The 24,445-nt window shown below is 38.1% G+C and overlaps 1 protein-coding gene across 1 annotated transcript in view; it reads left to right on the top strand.

The window, feature by feature from the left end:
* Positions 1 to 24,445, top strand: part of NEIL3 (nei like DNA glycosylase 3) — a 100,847-nt gene that overhangs the window by 56,375 nt on the left and 20,027 nt on the right. The window contains exons 11-12 of the transcript XR_014062719.1: positions 4,050 to 4,254; positions 22,987 to 23,084. The gene's annotated coding sequence lies outside the window, so the exon portion shown is untranslated. The remainder of the gene's footprint in view (positions 1 to 4,049; positions 4,255 to 22,986; positions 23,085 to 24,445) is intronic.

Genomic DNA, 24,445 nt, shown 5'->3' with positions numbered 1-24,445 from the left:
AGCAATTCCCATGACAATCTGAAAGACACCAGGAGTAAGGCTGGGGATGGGGAGTGTGCCGGGCAGGGCGTAGGAGGAGGCTGTGGGTGGAGAGAAGTGTTTGTAAAGGCCTATTTGGCCTGGAAAGAGGCTATTGATTATATATCTGAATGATAACTAGAACTAACACCCACTAAGCTGTGCTGTGCTTAGTTGTAGTTGCTCAGTTGCGTCCAACTCTTTGCAACCCCATGGACTGTATCCACCAGGCTCCTCTGTCCATGGGATTCTCCAGGCAAGAAGACTGGAGTGCGTAGCTATTCCCTTCTCCAGGGGATCTTCCCAACCCAGAGATCAAACCCAGGCCTCCTGCATTGCAGGCAGATTCTTTACTAACTGGCAATTAGTCCCATGTTGTTCTCTCATTGAAAATTGTCAGTTGTTTTCATCCAACTTTCCCAAATGGTTTGCTATAACTACTGTCTGTCTTCTAGGACCAGTGCTCAGAAAAGTGCTAATAAAAATACGGATGTGTGCTGCAGCTGATACCCAGTGTAGCCAAATAAATAAATAATTTTTAAAACTTTATTTAAAACAAAAATGGACTGCAACATCACCATCACCTTAGAACTTAGTCAACACTCCTGGATGGAGGCCCAGCTAGGTCTGCTTTAACAGTGCTCCAGGTAACCTGTCTATAAGGTTAAGTTTGGGAACCACTGTTGAGCAGAGTATCTGCATATGTTTTAGAAAAATTTATTAATCTTAATGTATTAGAATAAACGTAAAACTCTTTTTTTGAAGTGTGTTGTAACAGGTAAATTAATTTGAAGTGGAATGAGGATGTAAGGTTGAAAAAAACAGTGAATGGACTAATGGACTGGGAGTCAGGCCACCTGTTTACTAATTCCAGCCCTGCCACTAAATGGTAACAATAATCTCCACCAAGTAATGTCCAACTGTGCCAAGATTCTGGACTTACCTTGAACCTCAGGGTTTTTCAGCCATAAAAACAAGGAGGTTATATAGGAAGATTTCTAAAACCCCTTTCCAAGTCTAAAATGTGGTTCTGAAGGAGTTTTAGCATTTGTTATTTGCGTTATTGGGCTTCTCTGGTGACTTTAGAGGTAAAGAATCTGCCTGCCAATGCAGGAGATTCGGGTACAATCCCTGGATTGGAAGATCCCCAGAAGGAAACGGCAACCCACTCCAATACTCTTGCCTGGAGAATCCCATGGACAGAGGAGCCTTGTGGACTATAGTCCATGGGGTTGCAAAGAGTTGGACATGACCCAGTGAGTAAACAACAACAAATTTGGATTATTAAAAAGTTTAATCATGTCAATCTCTTTGCAGATGATTTTAAATTGTTTTCTCCTCTTGTGTCTTTTGAAAGTAGTGCAGCCCTTGCTGTCTGCTATTTCTGGTCCATCATTTTTAAACCTTTTCTTTCTTCTTTCCTGCTTTTGGGTCAGTGGTCGGTTCACTCCACAGTTATTTAAAGTAAGATCCTCTTTTATACATATTAAAACTTCCATGAAGACTCCTTGATGAAAACTACCCAATAGACTTTCAGAAGAAAACAAAACAAATATCCTTCATCTTAGAGTGTGAAATATTCTGTCTTGAATGTCAAGCAAACAATTCACAGAGGGTAGAAAATAAGAAGAAAATAATGTTTCACTTAAGATTTCACAAGCTGGAGACCCGGGGAAAAAGTTTAACCCTTCCCTTTGTATATGGTGCTTTAGAATAACCTTTCCTTCCTTCTTTCTTTCCTTCCATCCATCCATCCATCCATCTTCTCTTGTGCTGATTTTCTTTCTGCTGAGCAGCTTTGGCACCAAATCTTGCATATATGAAAGTGCAGACTTCTAAAAACCAGAATTTGTTAAGCCCCCATAATGTTTAGCATAACACTCCAAACGAATAATTTCTCAATAAAAGCTTAAGGTATACAATTTTAAATTCTGTCTCAGTATAATCTTAGCACCAGTCACAGTAAACTGGTTTTCTTTACAGTCTTTGGAACTTCTCTCCAAAATATTTTCTCTGTATTTCTGTAAGGAGGTGCCTGGAGGAAGAAATGGCAACCCACTCCAGTATTCTTGCCTGGAGGATCCCACAGGGGATCCTGGACAGGGGAGCCTGGTGGGCTACAGTACATGGGGTCGCAAAGAGTCAGACATGACTTAGCAACTACACAGAAGGAGGTGCAGCTTCTGATTCACGTTTTGATTTGCTGCTTTACCTGCTCCCACTCCCTTTCTGACGTGATCTCTGACTGGGGAGCTGACATGGTGGCTCTCTCTTCTTTTCCATGGTGCAGGGTTTGGCAATCACCCCACTCCTAACATGTGTCTGGGTGATGCAGCTTCTACTCAAGCGCCCTTGAGACCCACTCAAAGCATGCACTTGCTTGCTCTAAAACTTCAATAACCCTTCTCTGTCTCGAACAGGAATTAGAGCAGAATGCTCTTTTCAGCATCACTTTGCAGTCGAGTGTGCGTGCTAAGTCACTTCAGTCGTGTCTGACTCTTTGTGACCCTATGGACTATAGCCCGCCAGGCAGTCTTCTCACCTTTATGCCGGCCAGTCTTGAATCCCCAGATGGGTCTTACCTCCTGTTTGCTGATTGTCCGGCTTTTAAGAGGGACTGCATCAATAACACAAAAAGAAGCTGTCTCCAGAACTCTTCATTTTTGTTTTGGGAGTGAGCATAGATAATTCTGATCCCTGGTCAACTCCAGGGATATAAAATTGTGAAGGCTATCTGTTCTAAAAATACTGGAAGTTATTCATTTCGGGAGAGCACATTATCTCTGGAATGTGGGTCACTATCTAAGTCTCTCTTGGAGCCAATCTTAAATATTAGCCAAGTCTTTCTGAATCGTTTCTCTGTGGATAATTGTTTTGTTATGGGTCATTTTTGAGCTACTTACTGTCATCATTATATACACAGTATTCATCTAATTTTACTCCCTCAACTTGTGAAATAGTTCTGAGTCGTTAAAGGGACTCCGAAGAGCTCTGGTACCATAGTCCTTTATGTCTCAGTGCAGACAAGAATGCAGCGAGAGCAAAGTGGTGATTTATTAGAATAGAACTCTTGTGAGGTGGGTGAGAAATGCCATGCCCTGAGAACTTACTGGCTACAGTTTTATAATCAAAGGAAAAGTGGGGAGGGGAAGAAGATATTCTTTGTCTTTCTTAAGTAGAAATGCTTCCATCATCAGCTCCTCCTTCAGGTTGAGCAGGGGAGTATCTTTGTCCCTCCACGGTCAAGCTAGGTCCACAAATTATTGTTTATCATGTGTGCAGAGATCATGTCCTAGGGGTCATTAACTTAACTGAGCTCACTGGGCAGATGTGGGTCTCATGCCACCACTGTTTTACTGTCTTGAGGCATGTCTCGTGCCTGTTTCACGGTTTTGTGGTTATCTCGAGTGATCATTAACTTACAGGGGACTCCCATATTTTTTGTACTTACAATCCCCTATTTAAACACCTGCTTTGTCCCTTCTGTTCCTATCACTTGTATTTATTCTCATTTTCCTCCATCCCTTTCCCCTTTATAACTGCAAGTGATGGTTGCTCAGTTGTTTCCGACTCTTTACGAGTGTCCCTTTTGTAAGGTAAGCATAGATCAACCAAAGGGATCCTCTCCTAAGAGCTTTCTTTAAAGCTCAGATCAATTCAGGGGCAGTTTTTTTGTTTGCTTGTTTGTTTCTGTTCAGGTAAATCCTGTGTATTTTCTTCCTATGAATAATCACAATTGCAACAAAATAATATATTGGGTACCTAATTGTTTAATGTCTGTCTTCCTTTTTAAAATGAACACTCCACCTGGGCACAGCTTTTCTCTTACTCATCACAGGATCCCCACCTCCTAGGCCAGCAGCTTGAATATAGTAGTTGTTCCATAGAAGCTGTTGAATTAACAGGATCCTATTACTTTATTAATTTTGCTGACTGCTCTTTGGCTGTTATTTTAATTCTAAAATGCAGTCCTTTGGCCTCCAAACTGACAGGGAAGGCTGCTTGCTAATAAGCGTGCTCTCTCCCCGTAGGCAAATCGACATGTGAATAAAGCCTTTGAAATACAAATTACTATGGAAACAGCCTGAGGTTTGGGTTTGGACGTGGAGTGCTGAGGCTGCCCTTCTCACGCTGGAGGGAGCAGGAGTCACAAGCGAATCCTGGCTCCCTGGTCTCCCCACTTTCTCACAGACGCCCCCACCATGCCCACCATCTGCTGGGACGTTCTCTCTTCAGGTGGGTTACAGTACAATTGATTGTGATTAGAGTACTTAATCTATTCACTATCACAGATTAAGTTCTTGCTTGATTGTGTTACAGCTTCATCCATTTACCCTGATTAGATTGTTACTGGAAATACAGGGATACTATCAAGCTGCCACCACAGTCAGATTCCTCAGGGTGTCACCACATAATCTTTTTGGCTGTTCCTTAGGGTATGTCATTTCCACAGATAACTAATCTCATCCATTACATTTTAAATCTTCCTGAGTTTATTCTTGGTGGAAGACTTTATCTCACTCCTCCGGGTGACCCTCCTGCCCTCTCCAGGACTAGCCACCCCTGGCAAATAACTTGGCGCTTGTGGAGGCCACAAACCACTCTCCTCTTTCTTCCTCTGCTGTCTGTTCCTCGTCTCAGACGAGTGGTGGCGGAGAGTTACAAATAGTTCCCAACAAACATGAGAGGGCTTTTCATGAAGTTTTCACCCAAAGGCCTTGGATGGAACTTTCTGTCACTGCCTTGCATATATTGGAGGGGCAGAGCAGGCAGAGGAGAGTTTGTTAAAAATAATGACAGGAAGTTCCTCACTGCTCAGTGTTACATATTTAAAACAACAACACAGTTTATATCCAACCACTTACATTCAAGCTCACTTTTTCCAGGGTGAAGCGGGATCAGGAAATAGTTGCAAACACACCTCCCTCCAGCTTTCTGGCTATGGTGACCCCAGGTCAAAGGCAGAGGCTTAGCAATGTCACAGTTTGAGGCCATCTGGCTCAGCAGACTTGTTCTTTTAGAAAGTCAATACACAGTGGAGTAGGGTATGTTTATTTGTGTATTTGACTTTATAGAAATGTTTCCTTTGTATGAGCAGTGGAGAGATTTCTCTTGGTATTCACAGAAACCAGAGACTTCCCTATGATTCCTCCAGAAATATTATATATAGTTTAGAAAGGTATTGTCTAAAAAAAAAATTTTTTTCCAAAAGATTCAATATAGTATGAAGAATCTCATTGTAAATATTACTTAGGGTCTGAAGTTATTTTAGTCTGTGTGTGATGGTTATAATGGACTTATATTTCTCGCATGATTTGCTAAATTATTTCATAGCCTGGAAGTCCTTGTTCTTCAGCATTTCAGATATCTCTTCCATTCATACAGTCAGGTTCCTTCCCATGCTCTGTCTTCAGGTCTACATCTAATTGCTTGCAAAGACAAATGAGAGTCACAAGTTTATAAGGTTAAATGTACACAAAATTCATTTTAACTTTATTTCTTCATGCTGCACTCATCTACAGAAAATGCAGTCTCTTGACACATAACCTAAAAAAATTTACTTGAAAAGGAAAAACAGGACTACAAATTACTACACATTTTTAAAATTCAAAAGTAGCTTTTCTGACAAAACATCATCATTCTTAAAAGGCTTCACATTATTCTCTCCATCTAAATGAGTGACCATGGCATGTACATTTTGGAGACGAGTAAATTCTTAGCACAGCCCCAGCTACCTCACTGATAGACTTAAAAACATCTTTATTTTGAACCTCTGTATCCAACAGCCATGCAGAAGTATAGAACACCATGGCATAAGCAAAACATGCATGTGGGAAGATAAAATACAGCTTCCCAAGTACAGCTACTAAATTTCCACATCTTATTTTTGGGGTGAACTCCTACCACCTTAATACAAAAGGATAAAATTATCAGCCTATTTACTCTTTATGTGCTGTTTTCATTATAACTGTGTTGCTCCAGACTTTGGGAGGAAAAAGCAGAAATAAGAGGTAGGGAGAGAGGTTCTTGGTATCCACACTGATAAAAGCAAGACAACACAAAGACATACAGGAAACCACAAACAGCAGAGGTCAAGAATTCAAAATGTAAGGAGCTTCCTGTCTCACTCAATTTTTAAGTCATCTCTTTATTATAGCCTAGAATAGGAATCTAGGTTCATAATGATGACACTGAGTAATCAATTCAGTAAACATGTAACAACAGATGACATGTACACAGCATACTTTATATTCAGTGCCCGCCACATTTTTTAGCATAGAGTGTAGGAGTTCAGCTACTGTATGTTGAATAATACTGTGAAAATAAACACGGAAACACAATGGAGATTAGGTATATTGTATTGTGATATTTTTTATGGGACCATTTCAAGAGAGTAGCATAAGAAACTTTAGAGATATCAAGGATAAAGCAAGGGAGCTGGTAACTGAGTTTAAAAAGGGATGAAAAGCCATTAAAGATTTATAGGAAAAGGTTGAGAATACAGAGCTTTAAAAAATGCAGAGGTAACATAGTGTAGCAGCAAAATCCTAGATCATCTGAAACCACAGATTAAAGATTTAAGAAGGCTGTAAAGGAGACAGAGGTAGTATTTGATATAGAAAATGATTAAGATATAAATAAGAATCTCAGCGTAGGCAGGACTCTGGTAAGGGCGTATATTAGACATGTTCAAGGGTGCATGACAGATGGAAAGGCAGAGGAGGAAATGGTAGCTTTGAGTCAAGGATATCTTAACTACGGGGGTCCTTGGGAGCAAAATAAAAGTAGGAATTTTGGAGGAAAAAAGAGCAAAGCCAAACTTCTGTCTAGCATAACTAGAAAGGAGACTGCATTCTTTAAAGAATGAAAAATGAATTGACATAAAAGTTCAAGAAGATGACAGATTCAACCTAAAGAATAAAAGAAGTTGATAGGCTAGGTTTAAGACCATATATATTTATATACATATATATATATATATTTGCTATAATTAAATGTAATTAATCATGTAAATACTGTCATCACAATTACACTGGGAGATCCAAATTCAGGCTTAATTGCTCCAATGAAGGAATTAAGTATTTAATGACTTAAGAGTGAGAAATATTTTGAAAATTGCGGAGAAATGTATTAAGAAAGGGAGCTGTGCATTGAGAAGAAGGGTAATTTTAAGATGGCCCAAGCGGCGTCTTGTTATTGGTGGCTCAGCTCAGCCTTCAGGTGTGGGTGACTCAGCTTTTAATAAGGGCACTTCTACTGCCCTTCTAATTACTCCATATTCACTTTGACAAAATTTTGAGGATGTACTGCAGTCACTTTTACCAACTGGAATCATTTTTCCAGATCTTCTCATTAATTATAAAAATAGAAATCATTGTCCTTGTTGTTTTACAATAAATATTCAAGCAACCAAAGTTTTAAAATATAACCTGGCAATTTAAGTGATTCATTATGCAGCATAATGCTTGAGACATTCTTATTAACAGAAAACTTGAAATATTCCAAGTAAAATATTTAAACAAATGAAGGTGTCTTTAGACTAAAGAAAACCAAAGCACTTATCATTGAGAAGTGTGAATTCATCTCTTTCTCTCCTTCACACAAACATCAAAATGTTACCAAACTCAGGTTCAGCTGCTGAACACTCAAAAGCCAGTAATTCAAGAGGCAAGTGTCAGTAGAAATGAAAGGTGTTTTCATCAGAAAAGCCAGCAATCTGGGTAGGAGGTAGACTCAAGTCTAGAGACCAACTCCAAAGATTCTGCTCAGCCATGACAGTGTTTAAAGGGAAGGTGGGGGTTGAGGGGTTGGGAGTCTCGGTGAATCATCCAGGCAGGAGGTTGGGTTCTGCATTCATCTCCACTGTGTGCAGCCTGGCTGACTCCCTCTTCACGTGTTATCTTGCCTACCTGGTCTGCCTGCAGGATGGCTATGGAGGCTGTTGAGGGTGTGCGTGAATGCTAAGTTGCTTCAGTCATGCCGGACTCTGCGACGCTGTGGACTATAGCCCACCAGGCTCCTCTGTCCATGGGATTCTCCAGGCAAGGTTACTGGATTGGGTTGCCATTTCCTTATCCAAGGGATCTTCTCAACACAGGGATCAAACCCATGTCCCATACATCTTCTGCAATGACCAGAGGCTTCTTTACCGCTAGCACCACCTGGGAAGCTCTGTTGAGGGTAGAGTCTTTAAATACTAAATTCTACGTTAGAATTTATATAATCAATGAAGTTAAAAAAGAGTGAATAAATTCAACAGCCTAACAGGACAGAAGGGAAGATGACAAATGGGAAGACAGAGCAAAAGAAATCACTCAAATACAACACAGAAAGCACATGTGCAGCACAATATATGGATAATATGAAATGAAGTATGAGACATTTAATATAGATAAAGTGTGAAAAATATTGCCCAATAAATTATTGCTTTGCCGTTGACAGTAATTTGCAATCCAATTAAGAAATACTTCAGTTCAGTCGCTCAGTCGTGTCCGACTCATTGCGACCCCATGAATCGCAGAACACCAGGCCTCCCTGTCCATCACCAACTCCTGGAGTGTACCCAAACTCATGTCCATCAAGTTGGTGGATGCCATCCAACCATCTCATCCTCCATTGTCCCCTTCTCCTCCCGACCTCAATCTTTCCCAACATCAGGGTCTTTTCAAATGAGTCAGCCCTTTGCATCAGGTGGCCAAAGTATCAGAGTTTCAGCTTCAACATTAGTCCTTCCAGTGAACACTCAGAACTGATCTCCTTTAGAATGGACTGGTTGGATCTCCTTGCAGTCCAAGGGACTCTCGAGTCTTCTCCAACACCACAGTTCAAAAGCATCAATTGTTTGGCACTCAGCTTTCTTTATAGTCCAGCTCTCACATCCATACATGACTACTGGAAAAACCATAGCTTTGACTAGACAGACTTTTGTTGACAAAGTAATGTCTCTGCTTTTTAATATGCTGTCTAGGTTGGTCATAACTTTCCTTCCAAGGAGTAAGTGTCTTTTAATTTTATGGCTGCAGTCACCATCTGCAGTGCTTTTGGAGCCCCCAAAAATAAAGTCAGCCACTGTTTCCACTGTTTCCCCATCTATTTGCCATGAAGAGATGGGACCATTTGCCATGATCTTAGTTTTCTGAATGTTGAGCTTTAAGCCAACTTTTTCACTCTCCTCTTTCACTTTCATCAAGAGGCTCTTTAGTTCTTCTTCACTTTCTGCCATAAGGGTGGTGTCATCTGCATATCTGAGGTTAGTGATATTTCTCCCAGCAATCTTGATTCCAGCTTGTGCTTCATCAGCTAGCGTTTCTCATGATGCACTCTGCATAAAAGTTAAATAAGCAGGGTGACAATGTACAGCCTTGATGTACTCCTTTTCCTATTTGGAACCAGTCTGTTGTTCCATGTCCAGTTCTAACTGTTGCTTCCTGACCTGCATATAGGTTTCTCAAGAGGCAGGTCAGGTGGTCTGGTATGCCCATCTCTTGAAGAATTTTCCACAGTTTATTGTGATAAAGCTGAAATAGAGGTTTTTCTGGAACTCTCTTGCTTTTTCGATGATCCAGCAGAGGTTGGCAATTTCATCTCTGCTTCCTCTGCCTTTTCTAAAACCAGCTTGAACATCTGGAAGTTCACGGTGCACGTATTGCTGAAGCCTGGCTTGGAGAATTTTGAGAATTACTTTAGTAGCGTGTGAGATGAGTGCAACTGTGCGGTAGTTTGAGCATTCTTTGGCATTGCCTTTCTTTGGGATTGGAATGAAAACTGACCTTTTCCAGTCCTGTGGCCACTTCTGAGTTTTCCAAATTTGCTGGCATATTGAGTGCAGCACTTTCACAGCATCATCTTTGAAGATTTGAAATAGCTCAACTGGAATTCCATCATCTCCACTAGCTTTGTTTGTAGTGATGCTTCCTAAGGCCTACTTGACTTCACATTCCAGGATGTCTGGCTGTAGGTGAGTGATCACACCATCGTGATTATCTGGGTCATGAAGATCTTTTTTGTACAATTCTTCTGTGTATTCTCGCCACCTCTTCTTAATATCTTCTGCTTCTGTTAGGTCCATACCATTTCTGTCCTTTATTGAGCCCATCTTTGCATGAAATGTTCCCTTGGTATCTCTAATTTTCTTGAAGAGATCACTAGTCTTTCCCATTCTATTTTTTCCTCTATTTCTTTGCACTGATCACTGAGGAAGGCTTTCTTATCTCTCCTTGCTATTCTCTGGAACTCCACATTCAAATGGGTATATCTTTCTTTTTCTCCTTTGCTTCTTGCTTCTTTCTTTTCAGAGCTGTTTGTAAGACCTCCTCAGACAGCTATTTTGCTTTTTTGCATTTCTTTTTCTTGGGAATGGTCTTGATCCCTGTCTCCTGTACAATGTCATGAACCTCCATCCATAGTTCATCAGGCACTCTATCAAATTTAGTCTCTTAAATCTATTTCTCACTTCCACTGTATAATCATAAGGGACTTGATTTAGGTCATACCTGAATGGTCTAGTGTTTTTCCCCACTTTCTTCAATTTAAGTCTTCAAATTAATAAATGCTTAGATGTTAAAAAATTTTAACTTACAATTAACAAAATAAAGTTAATACAGATAAAGACAGAGAATGAGAGAGAAGAGATATTTTTAATAGTGATGAAGATTTTAAATATATGGTGATCTTTATCATATCTTTATGAATCGTCAGATTTAGAAGTACAGTGAATTTCAAGCAGAACAAATAAGTAAAAATAAATCCACACATAGACACATTATTTGGATAATTAATGACACCAAAGATAAAGAGTTCCAAAAACTTTCCTGAGAAAATAAATTGCACACAAAGTCAGGAAAATTAGACAACAGAATTAACTCTCAACAGCAACTATTGAAGCTAGACACAGTATAATTAATTCTTCCAAGAGGAAATAGCTATCAATTAACAATTGAGTACCTAGCAAAATTCAATAATGAGAATGAAATTAAAAACATTTTCAGACATAATTTGAGGGAGATAATTCAGCATACATCTTCATCAAAGGGGTTTCTTTTCCTTTCCCTTTATCCATTTCTCATTTTTTAAAATATGTAGTACAATAATGTGGTTTAAAATTCCAAATTCAAAAGGATATAGCATTAGAATCTGCTGATTCTCAGCAAATCATTTCTCCCAAGGACAGTCATCATGTATTTGGAATGTGTATGTTCTGTGTGTGTGTATCTTTAAAAAGATACATTATAAATATATAAGCAAATGTACATGCATTATTTCTGCTCCTACATTTTGATGAGACTCTGTAATATTTCATGATAGATGAGGATTGGAAGATGCTCAGTTGTGTCCAACTTTTTGTGGCCCCATGGACTGTTTCTCTATCCATGGAATTCTCCAAGCAAGAATACTGGAGTGGGTTGCCATTTCCTCCTTCAGAGGATCATCCCAACCCATGGATCGAACTTGAGTCTCTTGCATCTCCTTCATTGGCAGGTGGATTCTTTACCACGAGCCACCTGGGAAGCCCGTAATATTCCATGATAGGGTTTTGTACAGTCCATTTATTACTAATATACATGAAGGCTGCAATAAGTCACCTTTCACATAAATACAAGTGGAAATACATGTAAGACAAATTTCTTTAGGTAGAATTATTAGATCTAAAGTGTATTCCAATGCAGCCTATCTTACATCTGTTTACCTCTCTACTGGAAAAAATAAAATGACAACTGCTTCTGCATCCCCATCAAAATAGTTTTCAAACAGGTTGATCGTTGCCAAACTGATAGAAGAGTTTACTTTTAATTTGCATTTCTTTTATGATCTGTAATGCCCAGCACATTTTCATGTTTGAAATTTATATTTTCTTTTAGGTGAGTTTTTATACCCATCTTCTATATTTGTAATTTTGGAAATTTACTTTTGATTTAAGGGCAGGCTTTATCTAAACTCAGTTAGCCCATGGTGTTGTTATGGGTTGGAAAAAGATTCTTCAATATTTTATGTCTCTTTTTTCATTGTATATAATGCTTTTATACATGCAGGAAATTTTAGTATATTTAAATATAATACTTAAAAAAATTTTATGACCTTTGCTTTTGTGTCATATTTAGAAAGGCTTTACCTTTTAGATAATACAGTTTTATTACTTACGCCAGTATTTTATCAATTTAGAATCTGTTCCTATGTAGGTCAGTTGATATAATGATCTTTCATAGCATCACTTATTCATCATTTTTTTAATTGAAATACTGTGACCACATAATACATTTCCACATATTTTAGAATATTTCTGGAGTTTTTATTCTATTTTCATGATGTTAATATTTATTCATGCTTTAATATAGAAAAGTTAATGATTTTACCATTGACATGTTCTTATTTTTCCAATAAAATTTTGAATTTAATTTGTTAGTTCTAAAGCTTGTTTTTTGTGAGTGTAGTAAATACTTATTATTGAAAAATCTGAATCTCTTACAGTTATTACATTTTGTTTCTCCCAGATAAATTATAGAATTATCTTATTAAGATTTTTCTCCAAAGAAACCTTTTCAGATTTTGATTGTATCAAATGACATTCTAGTTTAATTTAGAAATAATTGACATATTTACAACAGGGAAATTTCCTTTCCAAGAACTTGGTATTTGTTATGTCTCTCTATTTAATCAAGTTTACATTTTTTTTTCTTCAGTTGCATTTTATAGTTTTATTCAAAAGTACCCATTAATAAAATTTGCTAAGCTAACCATGGATGCTTTTGACTGCATAAAAAGGGTCAAGCCATTCTCTCCTATTCTGAACATATATGTCATTTTTTTTTTATCTTATGAGAATAGTTAGGATATCTTTGAATGGAAAAAAGAAGAATTAAGGGAGGAATTATCCATTTGGATAAAAAAATCACAACTCCTTCACTCCTCATACCAAACTAAATTCCAGACTGATCAAAGATTTTAAATATTGAAAAATAAATATATTAAAGCTAAATTTTAAAAGTTTGCCCAATTATTTTTATAAACTTGTCATGGAAAGATCTTTCTAATCATGATAAACAAAGAAAAGCAAGGAAAAATTTACATAAATACATATCTATTCTTTATAAAAGTATGTCTTGAGAAAGAAAGGCTGAAGACAAATGGTCCTCCCTATCTGTAGAGATCTCAGTCTTTAGTTCAATTCCGACAACGTTTCTAGTCAACCAAGACCTAAAATTAACTTACTACTTTCTCACTTTGCTCACTCATGCACCCATATCGCTGTTCTTATCCAACTGAGTTCATGGTCAATCCTGATAATCATTTTGCCTGCTTGGTTAAATTATAATCCTGGTTAAATTCATCTGTCTGTCAGGCATCAGTCTCTCTGAATCTAAATATGATGGGATTTCAGTCACACTGCAAGTCTCACTTTCAGCCTGCAGTAACTAACTTTAATAACAAGTGGGCTCTGAACGCCTTCCAGCAGTCATGGTCCCTTCTCTTCCAACCGGGATGTCTCCTCTTTTCTCCTCAAACATCAAACCTCTGACCATCTCCTTCCACAGCCTACCTGTCATCTAATTACTTTATTCCCTTGGCACTGAAGAAAGAAAAACAGAAGAGAACTTCCACAAGCTTCCTTTGCCACATCAGACCACCTACCTTCATTGAGCAGCTTAAGTCTTATTAGCTTGCCTCTTCCAGAGAAATTCTTCTTCTATGCCAGTTAATTAACAGTATGTTTCCATTTTGTAGAGAAGTCTGATGATCGGAAAATCCCTTATAACCAGTAAGTCGGGAGAGAAACCTTTATTTTGATCAGACCTTTTCTAAAATTTTATTATTTCACTATAAGCACAATTAATTCAGATACTCGAGACCTCTGGTAGATTAATTCATTAGACATCATGCTGTATGAACACAAAGTTAAACTGTTAGTAGCTTTTTGGGTCCACGTATTGCCTTCAGCATTACCTTCCTCAGAAAAATATTTGAGGGACAATATTGACCTCTTAGATGTTGATATATTTCCAATGTGATTTCCTAGAAGCATCTATGAAGCCAATTTACAATTATTTTCCCCCTAATGGAATTACAAAATGAGCCCAATATGAAGAATTCCATAAGTCTCAGCAAATGTCTTGAAAGCTGACTTTTTATATCTGACCCTCTGGAAATAGAGTGTGTCTCCTTTCTGTAGAGGCCACAAGGACAGCCTGTACTCATCCAACAACAGGTGACTCTGATGGATGAACCTGGTGCACGAAAGGGTCGGAAGCAAAACGATAAATGAGTTTCAGGGAGACTCTGCCTTTATTCTGAGACTGTAGGAGAACTCTTCAGCTGTACCCGAGAATGTGCGTACTACACTGAATAATTGTGTAGTCAAGGAGAGAGGTGTGTGTGTGTGTGTGTGTGCACGCTTCATGCCCTACTCAGCTCCTTCATTCTTCAAGAGTCGTCTCTGATAATTACTTTGGCATTCTTTCCACGAGAGCAAAATTTCAGTGGCAATATCAAGCTGATTGCTTTTTGCTCTTCTATGAATAGCAACCCTGACCAATCTATTTCAAAGGACAGCACTCCAGGCATACCACACGATGCAAATGTAACGTGGCAATTTGATTTTCAAGGAGCACTTCATAGGAAGCATGGCTAAGCAAGCAGCAAACCAGTCAGCTCTCAAAAATGTGTTTTATCCAACCCAGTGAAGAATCCCAGAGTAAGGGAACCCTCTCAACTTTCTGCAAAACCGATCATACCCCAAAGATGGAAACTGTCTCGTTATTTGTGATCTTTAGCTCGTAAGTGGCAGTCTTTGCCTTCTCTGAGCATGATTGGACGCTCTTAGACATGCTGAGGGCCCTCGAACTCCACTCAAGAGCTCCATGACCGGCTTCTTTTTCCCATTCCCAGAGATGTCAAACCGGTGAACATACATCATACACCACATTCAAGACCGAGACAATAAACAGAACTGTGTGGAGGTATCAGAGTTCCCCGTACAGGCTGTAAAATACTAAAAATGAGACAGGCTATTTTGAATTATCACACAGAATCTGGAGGCAAGAAAGAACCCTACCAGAGCAAAGCAGGACTTAATTTCTAATTAAGGAGTCCTTCTTCCCCTACTCCATAAACCACCATGAGGCGTGTAGATCAGTAGCTGTCACTCCAAGACCAACTCTTTGAGTAAATTCTGACTCCTTGCCTTAAAAATCAGAATAATCTCCTCTGGATCAGTCAGATGCTTGCATCTTCCTTTCCACAGATCCTAATCAAAGCTCAGGTCCAGATATGAGTCTTCTCATGCTTGAATCGCTGTCAGTTTTCTCCACCATGAAAACCATCTCTCTGGTCTGTCAGTGTTGCGTGGTTCCTCAACAGCCTTCTGGCTTCCCTGCGAACTTGTATCAGGTTCCATGGCAGTTTGCTCAGCTTCCTTGCTTAGTCAGAGCAGTCATCTGACCACGCTCTGTTAGCTGCCTCTGGGGTTTACGGCAGCAGTTTTCATATATGTTGTTCTCAGGACCCCCAAACACTCTTAAACATTTCTGAGAATCACAATGTAGATGTTTGTTATATCTATTAATATTTACCATATTGAAACTTAAAATGGAGACATTGCAACCATCTATTTGTTAAGTGAAAAATATTTACGCCATCACATGCTAACAAAATATTTTGTGAAAAATAACTAGATTTTTCAAAACAGAAATGCATATAATGAGAAAAGTGATATATCACTTTACATTTTTGCAAAGCTCTTTATTGGCTTAGAGAAAGGGTGTTGGATTCTCATTTCTGCTTCTGAATTCACGTTGCAATATGTTCTTTTAATTGATGTTCCAAGAGAAACTGTGGCCTCACACAGCTATGTCCTTGGAAAAGGGAAGAGTATTTTAATTGCTTTGCTTCAGCTAATTTTGAATTTTCTTTTTTTTTTTTATTTTTGATGGTGTTTATTTTTTTTAAATAGTTTATTTTCTATTTTTTAACTTTACAATATTGTATTTGTTTTGCCATACATTGACATGAATTTTCTTCTTTGATAAAACACCAAATCTTGACAAGTGGTAATTTCTTAAATGCTGCATGCAATGGAGAAACTAAAACCATATCAATGAACTTCTTTTACTCTATTACCCTGAAATCCGTTGGCTTATCTCGTTGTTGGATGAATCTTTTACCCATGCATAGTATTGTAAAATTATGTGTTAGTCATCTGGAAAATACTGAATAACTGATTTATGCAGCTCTTACAAATATTGATGATTTCATTAATGATATCAAAAATAATATTTATTGTTATAACTACTTATTTCACAAGAAAAGTCAAGTAGTGAGAAGCTGTTAAAGCTCATAGTTGTGAAGGTAAGTATTCCAAAATTTAATTTTCATGTAAAAACTCAAATGTTATCACTGATAACTCATACTGACAATTGTTTTTTTTTTTTTACTTTACTCATTTTCAATGTAATATCTGCCAAATACCCAGATCTGTGTAACTATAGTTTATCTACTAATCATCTGTTGAAATAAAACTTTTGTTGTTGCTGTTCAGTTGTTAAGTCATGTCCAACTCTTTGCGACCCCATGGACTGCAGTACACCAGGCTTCTTTGTCATTCACTATCTCCCAGAGCTTGCTTAAACTGAAGTTCATTGAGTCAGTGATGCCATCCAACCATCTCATCCTCTGTCGTCCCCTTCTCCTCCTGCCTTCAATCTTTCCCAGCATCGAGATCTTTTCCAATGAGTCAGCTCTTTGCATCAGGTGGCCAAAGTATTGGAGCTTCAGCATCAGTCCTTTCAATGAATTTCAGGACTGATTTCCTTTAGGATTGACTAGTTGGATCTCCTTGCAGTCCAGGGGACTCTCAAGAGTCTTCTCCAACACCACAGTTCAAAAGCATCAATACTTCGGTGCTCAGCCTTCTTTATAGTCCAACTCTCACATCCATACATGACTACTGGAAAAACTGGTGTATTGCAAAAACATTGGCCAGTTTTAGCTCAAAACTCAATCACAGTATTTCCCCCATGATAACATTGCACTTCACTATTGAGCTGACATACTCTATGGGTAATTCCTGTTTTGTCAGACTAGGTTAAAAAAACGACATATATTCAAGGGTTGACATTTAATAAAAATTAATACTATTTTTTGCCTCATCAAGGGCATTCTTAGGAGAAACTGGCATTTTTTTTTTCTTTAGCCACAAGTGTGTGATGGTGAAAAATAGGTTGACAACCTGCGTGGTTTGGCACCACTGTGTTTATGCTAATATGAGAGCCATTTTACCCATCATTGCCAGCGTCAGCACAGCGGAAAAGGCAAGTGCTAAGACTTCATGGACCATGTGGGACTGTCTCAGGAACCCTCAGGGCCCATGTGCCATGCCTGAAGTGCTGGCCTGATACAGGGCATGCCCAGTGCTGGTTGCACATTAAAAGAATGGAAAGATTTTTTAAATACTTGTGCTCAGGTTCCAAGTCAGGCCGTTTAAATCACAGCTCTTGAGAGTGGGGCTCAAGGTGTTTCTACTGTCAGTAAAGTTGAGAAACTTTGGTCTCAGTGGTATTTGAACCTGTTTTCAAGTGTTTGTTCCTATTTTAAATTTTATTATTCTGGCTTTTCCCAAGTTCTTTGATGTGCTAAGAATACTTACCATTCTTCCATCTCATTCAAATCTTAAAGTCTGTAAGACAACTTTTTAGACTTTAAACAAAGAAGACGATAAAGCATTAATGAACTATCACCTAGTTTGTGCAATTAATTGGCCTTTTTTTTCTTTTTACTGTATTCCATTGCTTTTTATTAAAAGACAAATATCAAAATAAAAAGCTTACCTCCCATTTTTTCTTAAAAAATAATCAGGGGACTAGGTTAGAGTAGGTATAGTTTTAAATCATTCTCTTGTAATTACTCCCATAATGGGAATGGTGATCAAAACGCTGTTCTCTCAGAGTAAAAGTATTTGAATCACAAAGATTGCAATCCCCTCCCTGTACTAGACCTAGAGAAGTATCAGTGCAATTTTAAAACATGTCTAACAATGCATACATTTTTAAATGTTCCTTCTTGGTTCATCACAGTACTTTATCTTGAAGCCATTTGGTTTATTGAGAATTAATTCTATTCTTTGTATTTTAAAATGAGTATTGATTGCTATATGAACTTGTTTTTGGTAAAGAATCCACATGGTGTGTTTTTTTTTTACATTTACTGATAAGCCAAGAAAATCATATTGCGATGTATTAAATTCCTTCTTATACACAGAACTTTTCTCGATTTTGAATTTCACTGGATAGACTATTCTGGCATCAGTGGACAGAATTAAGCCTGTTGATATAAATTATGTGATAGCTCTCTATAAGAGACGATTTCCTGATAAATATTAGACCATAAAGCAAAGGGTAGCAGAAGTATAAAAATAAGTTTTCTGCTTATGACATTTTTTCCTATGAAAAAATACAAAATCCTTTTAAAGATAACTTATCATTTTTTATGCTAACCCTCCCACACCTGAGCACACTTTTCTTTTTCTTTCTTTCAAAAATAAAACAAACCAAGAAAGTCTTAGCTGACCAGTGACACCAAGGGAGCTAATGGCAAAAATCCATGGATGCAGTCTGTGGGCACTAGCCCTCTAGCCTGGTTGGTAAAACTATTCACAAAATGTCATTTGAACACTTTACTAGATGGAACTTAAGATGAGACTAGGAGGGGAAAAATTATTTTTCTCCCTTCATATGGACTGTAGTTCTGAGCTGTTATCAAGCTGTCTCATATTCCACCAAAGAGTGACTGATAGTCAGAGTCCGAACGAGAAGGAGAGAATTCCTCCAAGTCAGGAGAAGAGGATAATGATTTTTTAAGAGTATATCAGGAGATTGATGACATAGAGAGGACTTTCAGGCAGGCAAAGGAAATGGCTGGAAATAAATGTCTCGAGCTGTGCTAGTTTTCCACCGTTGCTTTCAGAGCTGCCACAGGGAACAGCTTCACAGCCTTATTGACCATGAAGCCAGTAACATTTCCATTAAAATTTGCTAAATTAACTCTCTGGATGCTTGTGGACAAAGAGCAAATGGTCAGGCCTGAGGTTTCACTGACCTAACAATATTCGCTCTTCTTTTATTTATTATTATTAGTTTCACTCTCCTTTAAATGATCACTATTTCAAATAAATTATTTAAGTTATTTATTGAAACTATCAGTACATCAAACTTGTATGAAACACGGAAGGAATATGAAATCCTATGCTCCCTTCATGGACCACGTTTACCTTGGATTGTGGTCCCAGGCTCTCTGTTCTCCTGCGGGACCTCTGAGATGGGACTGCACGCAGGGTGAGTGTGAGCTCCCTACACTTTTATCTGCCAAGTGCCTAGTACCATTATCTGCATATAATTTTGTATCTTGTTGTCTTTTCTTCCTTGCAGAGTATTACCCAATGATTCATTAACTTCTCAGATTTTTTGGTTACTATCTGTTTCAATCATTTCTACTAATTTAATTTTTCACCTCTACTTTCAGTGTTAACTGAGAAATTTTGATGTTTACTTTATTTGACTTCCCTTATGCTACAGATGTCTTATTTGAAATATCTTGGCTTATTTCCATTTTTATAATCCCTTTTCCCCCTCTCTGCCACTTCTTTTCCTGTTCCTTGATTCTCATCCTTATTTCAAAATTATAGGAAAGGGTCATAGATCTCTAACCATTATTCACTGTACACGATGTCTCAGGTCTTCTTTGCAATCTTACTCTGAGATAGGAATTATCGCTTCCCCCAGTTTGCTGATATTGAAACTCAAGCTTAGAAAGAACACCTGAATTGATGAGTTTGGTAGGTGTCAGAGTCATGGGTGTACTCAAGCTACGCTGCCTTTCCCTGCAGAATGAGATTCTTAACCACTCTACCTGTGAATTTATCTCTAACCATTGCCACAGAATGTCCTTTAAAAAAGGAAGTTAATATTAGTTATTAACTAACATAGATGTTAACCTCGAAAGAATTACAATGTATTCCAAATAGCAGAAGCGTCCCTTAATGGTCCTGTACAAGGCTGTGATCTGTAGATTTATCCAAAGCCATCTTGAAGTCATTTGTGTTTTTTACACTTTGCATCTCACAGAGCAGAATTTTCAGAAGTTTGTTGTTCACTCCGTTAAGTGCTCCTCCTTTTAGACCTCTAAAAGTTCTGCGTTCATCACTCCTTTCAGCTTAACGACGGCTCTCCAAGTTGCTGCCTTCGTCTGGGTTCACTCCCTGCCCCTCTTCTTGCATTATTGGCATCTGTCATATCTCATCTCAGCTTTGACTTTCGGAGTTGTAATTCAGTCAGCACTGTTGTCTCCACTTCTTCTTGATGTCTCTAATTGCCCTCCTTTGGATTCTTTCCCCATCAACTGTATTCTTCTGAAAGTACAGATCAAACAGATTTCACAAATTATTTCTGATATGAAAGCTTTGTTTGGGAACTACTGTGAAAGATGGATTAAAAAGGGAGTTACATCTAAAAGTCTCAAAGCTCTTGCCGTAATTAAGAGGTGATGAGGCCTTGCTCAGGGGTGGGGGAGGCAGGGGGCGGGGGTGGGGTGGAGGTGATTAGTAAAGGAACCCTCTTGGCATTAGCCCTCTCTGTGGCCTTGGCAAACACTGAAGGTCTTTGGGTCTTAATCCTTTTACTTCCAAGAGGAAAGCTGTAATGATTACCTTTCCTTATTGTTTGGAGCATTAGAGGAAATACATTCATTTAGATTTAAAGGAAGTACTCCAAAAGTTGTAATTATTACAATCTAGATTAGGAGCAATTATGTTAAAAAAGGAGATAAGAATGAAAAGACCTCCAAGATGTTCATCCTCAGAGACTGGGATAAGATTAATATACCTTGAGTTATTTCTGGCCTTTGAGATTTCTGGCTTGTTCCTAACCTGCCACAATATATGGGATTTTGATTATCATTTGGAAAAACTACTGTTTTTTTTAAAGATATAGTTTTGATAACACTGGCCTATTATTTGTCAGGTAACTATGCTATGTACACATTTCTATGTGTAAGAAGATAGTAAAGGGGGGTAGTTACTGGAGAAATTGAGAGTTTGGCAGAGGGGTAGGAGGAAGACAGGCAGGAGTAAAGGGGGAGTTGGGTTTTTTTGTTTGTTTGTTTGTTTTTGATTTTGTTTTGATTCATAGCTTACACTTGGGTTTGCTCTGGGGTGTTTTTAAGTAGTGTACAGATTTCCTGCTGATTATTGATTTTGCTTTATAATACCTATATTTTATCATAGTTTGTTGCCTAAAGTTGAGTAAGTAAGTGACAGATTTCTTTAAAGTGTTTGCTCTCCATTGATTCCTATTATATTGTGGCTTAATTCACAGATGCTTCAGGGAGGACCTCTGCTCATTGCTCAGGTTCAAGGTCCCAGCCATTTATCCTTCCCTAGATTATTCTTGCCCTAAGGAGAGACTTTGCCAATAGAGCAGCAGGGTAAAGTCTTACATTATAAACAACAATATGATTTAAAATTTGCATTTCTCCCTGTCAGTACTCATGCTTCCAGCTTACAGTGATGTACCTTGTCAAATTTCTGTAATACATTCTATTGCCACTTAAAAAAATATATTAGAAGAACTAACACCAAGTATGTACTTTCTACAGTAAGATTTCAATACCTGGATGCTTTCCGTTCTTGCCTCCTCCCACCTTCTGTATCCTTCCTGTAGATTTTGTAACCTACATGCTCCGTATTCTCTTTCATCTTCCAAGTATCTGACATTGAAATTATACCCAGGGTTCACTTGCTGGTGTAGAACATCCTTCTGTGTGTTTTCATCAGGGCTTTTAACATGTATTCTGAAAAATTTACACAACCTGACTTCACTGTTCTGTTTCCTCCCACAGTTCAACTGACCACTACATTACACAATCTAGTCCTTCCTATTTTCCTTAAACACTCTATAAAGTTCCCTCAGTACTCTTAACTGAGCCTTGGAATCTAAAAGTCTTACTTTTTGTTTTAAAAAGTTGGCTTCCCAGAATTTTTAATTCAAGAATTCTTGTCCATTTTTAGTTGACTTTATCAGAGCTAATTTGAATCTTGTTTCGGGTGAAGTTCATGTGTGTGCGTGGCAAGTTGCTTTAGTTGTATCCAACTCGGCAACCCCATGCACTGCAGCCCACCAGGCTCCTCTGTCCATGGAGTTCTCCAGGCAGGAATACTGGAGCGGGTTGCCATGCCCTCCCCCAGGGGATCTCCCTGACCTTTCCTTAATTAGTACACTGAGCACATGTATTTATTTCCTGACTTACTCTGCCATTCAGGCCTTGAAAGTTTTGGTTGCATTTACTTGGGTTGCATTTATTAAGTATTGTCTCAAGAAATACCAGTCAGAAGTCTTGGATTTGATTCTTCAGTCTATTAACCAGAATGGACCATTAGCCTCTCCAGCGATGGGGTACTTTTTTTTTCTGTGCCACTGAAATCCTTCCAGCCAAATGGCTACAGTTCCCTGTGTCTGCTCTATAATCATCTGATACATTTGTTTTGGTAGGGAAATCACATCCTGAAGATTTCACAATGATTGTTAATTCCAGTCATCCTTCTATTACATACGTCTGTTTCAGAATTCCCTTCCTTAACTAACACTGAAACATTAGCTAGAAGGTGAGCTGCATCCAGAATACCTGTGTTCTTCCTGTCATTGGGAGGTCACCTCACTCTCTTGTTTACCCTGCAACCCTGAGAGATTATTTCTTGTGATTCTGATTCTCTCAATCAATCAATCAATCGATCTCAGATTTTTAAAAAAGGCGTATCATGTCATTCTGGTATAAATGTACAAATTTTTATAATGAAAAACTACTCAGGAATTTCCAAGTTTAAGACCATAGACCGTAGCGAACATAAACTTGATTTTTATAACTGAAGTTATTTTGGCTACTGTCAGAGTAAATGTACCTTTGGTGACCATTCGTGACTGTTGAAAATAGGGAAAGAGACAAGAACAGCAACAGAAGACCTCAGAGAGACGGACATGCCCCAAACTACATCCACGGGGAGCTGCCTGCAGAGATCTGGTTAAGAACAGGTGGGTAGACACGAGGATGTGCTTTTCAGCTTGTTTCTCCTTTCCTCTCCAGCCACTCCTCTGATCTACTCAGACAGTTTGTTCTAAAAGATCTGGATTGGCTGTGGGGGTATATTAAAATTCATTGGGTATTTGAACTAATCATCTTCTCGCTTTCACTGTATAGATACATCCTGGGAAGAATTACTCATATTTCACAATATACAGAATATTTTTTTTTAATGAAGCAACTAGAAAATCAGTGTAAAGAATTATCCAGTATTAACACAATCCATTACCAAAAATGCTGTGGGAATTCAGAAGAGAAGACATTGATTGCTATTAGTTAGAATTTTCCAAATGATTTTCATACAATGGATAGGATACTAGTGAGACACAAAGAAATGAGATTTGGGGGAGGCAGTTGTTCTAGGCAAGGGGGACCACTCAAGCTAAGGCAGAGTTGGGGCCTCCAGGTCACATATTCAGAGGGTGGGAAGCAAGCCCACATGATTGGATGGAGGCCATAATTTGAGAATGGTAAGACGTTGTATAGTGGAAAGCAGATTGATGTAAGATATTGATTATGAAATGAGGTGAGTTGAGATCCAGTCATTCAGGGAACTAGATCTAATCCTACAGAGCAGTACCAAAGAGTTTTAAGAGAGAGATGTGTCTTATAAAGGTTAGTCTATGAGCAAAGTACTGTACAGATTGAAACAGGAAAAAAATGATGATTTTGTCATGAGGTTGATGGTAAAGGTCTAGACTAGTGCAACTATTCTACTTTTATTTATAAAAATAAAGAGATGTGAAGCACATTGTAAGGGGAAAAGCTAACTGTGCTTGGAGTCTGCAGGGGAGCCAAGAAGTTTGGGACGAGAAAATGGTAAGGAAATAAGAGAGTTCACAATATCCTGTTTAATACAAATTTTCCTTCATTTTCATTAGAAATGTTATAGTTGGGGTAAACAATCAAATGAAAAAAAATTGTACTAGATCTTCCTGGAGAATTGAATGTGATTAAAGAAAGGGTCAATACTTTTAAATATGGATCTGTTTTGATTCTGTAACTCAAGACCTAAGCTGTAAAACGTAGTCAATGATCCTGTTTACTTATACATTGAGTAGCACTTTTTGTGATTTGTATATTAAAGACAAAACACAAAAACTTCTACAAATGGGATTTCAAATGTCCTTAGTGTTAGTTCATTAATTCTATTAATTTTTTTTTATTCCAATGAAACACAAAAGCAGTATTCTGTTTCACTTTTGCTGCATTAGTTTAGGACAAAGTCCTAATTTTCCAATTTTTCCCTTCTAATGTAAGAACATGGATCTGATTCCCTTTTCCATAACATTTTCTGTGACTGACTTTCTAA

The sequence above is a fragment of the Giraffa tippelskirchi genome, chromosome 8, assembly GCF_054371585.1.
Source record: "Giraffa tippelskirchi isolate mGirTip1 chromosome 8, T2T-mGirTip1v1.2.pri, whole genome shotgun sequence".
Lineage (NCBI taxonomy): Eukaryota > Metazoa > Chordata > Mammalia > Artiodactyla > Giraffidae > Giraffa > Giraffa tippelskirchi.
The sequence above is the reverse complement of the archived record's forward strand: the minus strand, read 5'-3'. Positions and strand labels throughout refer to the sequence as shown.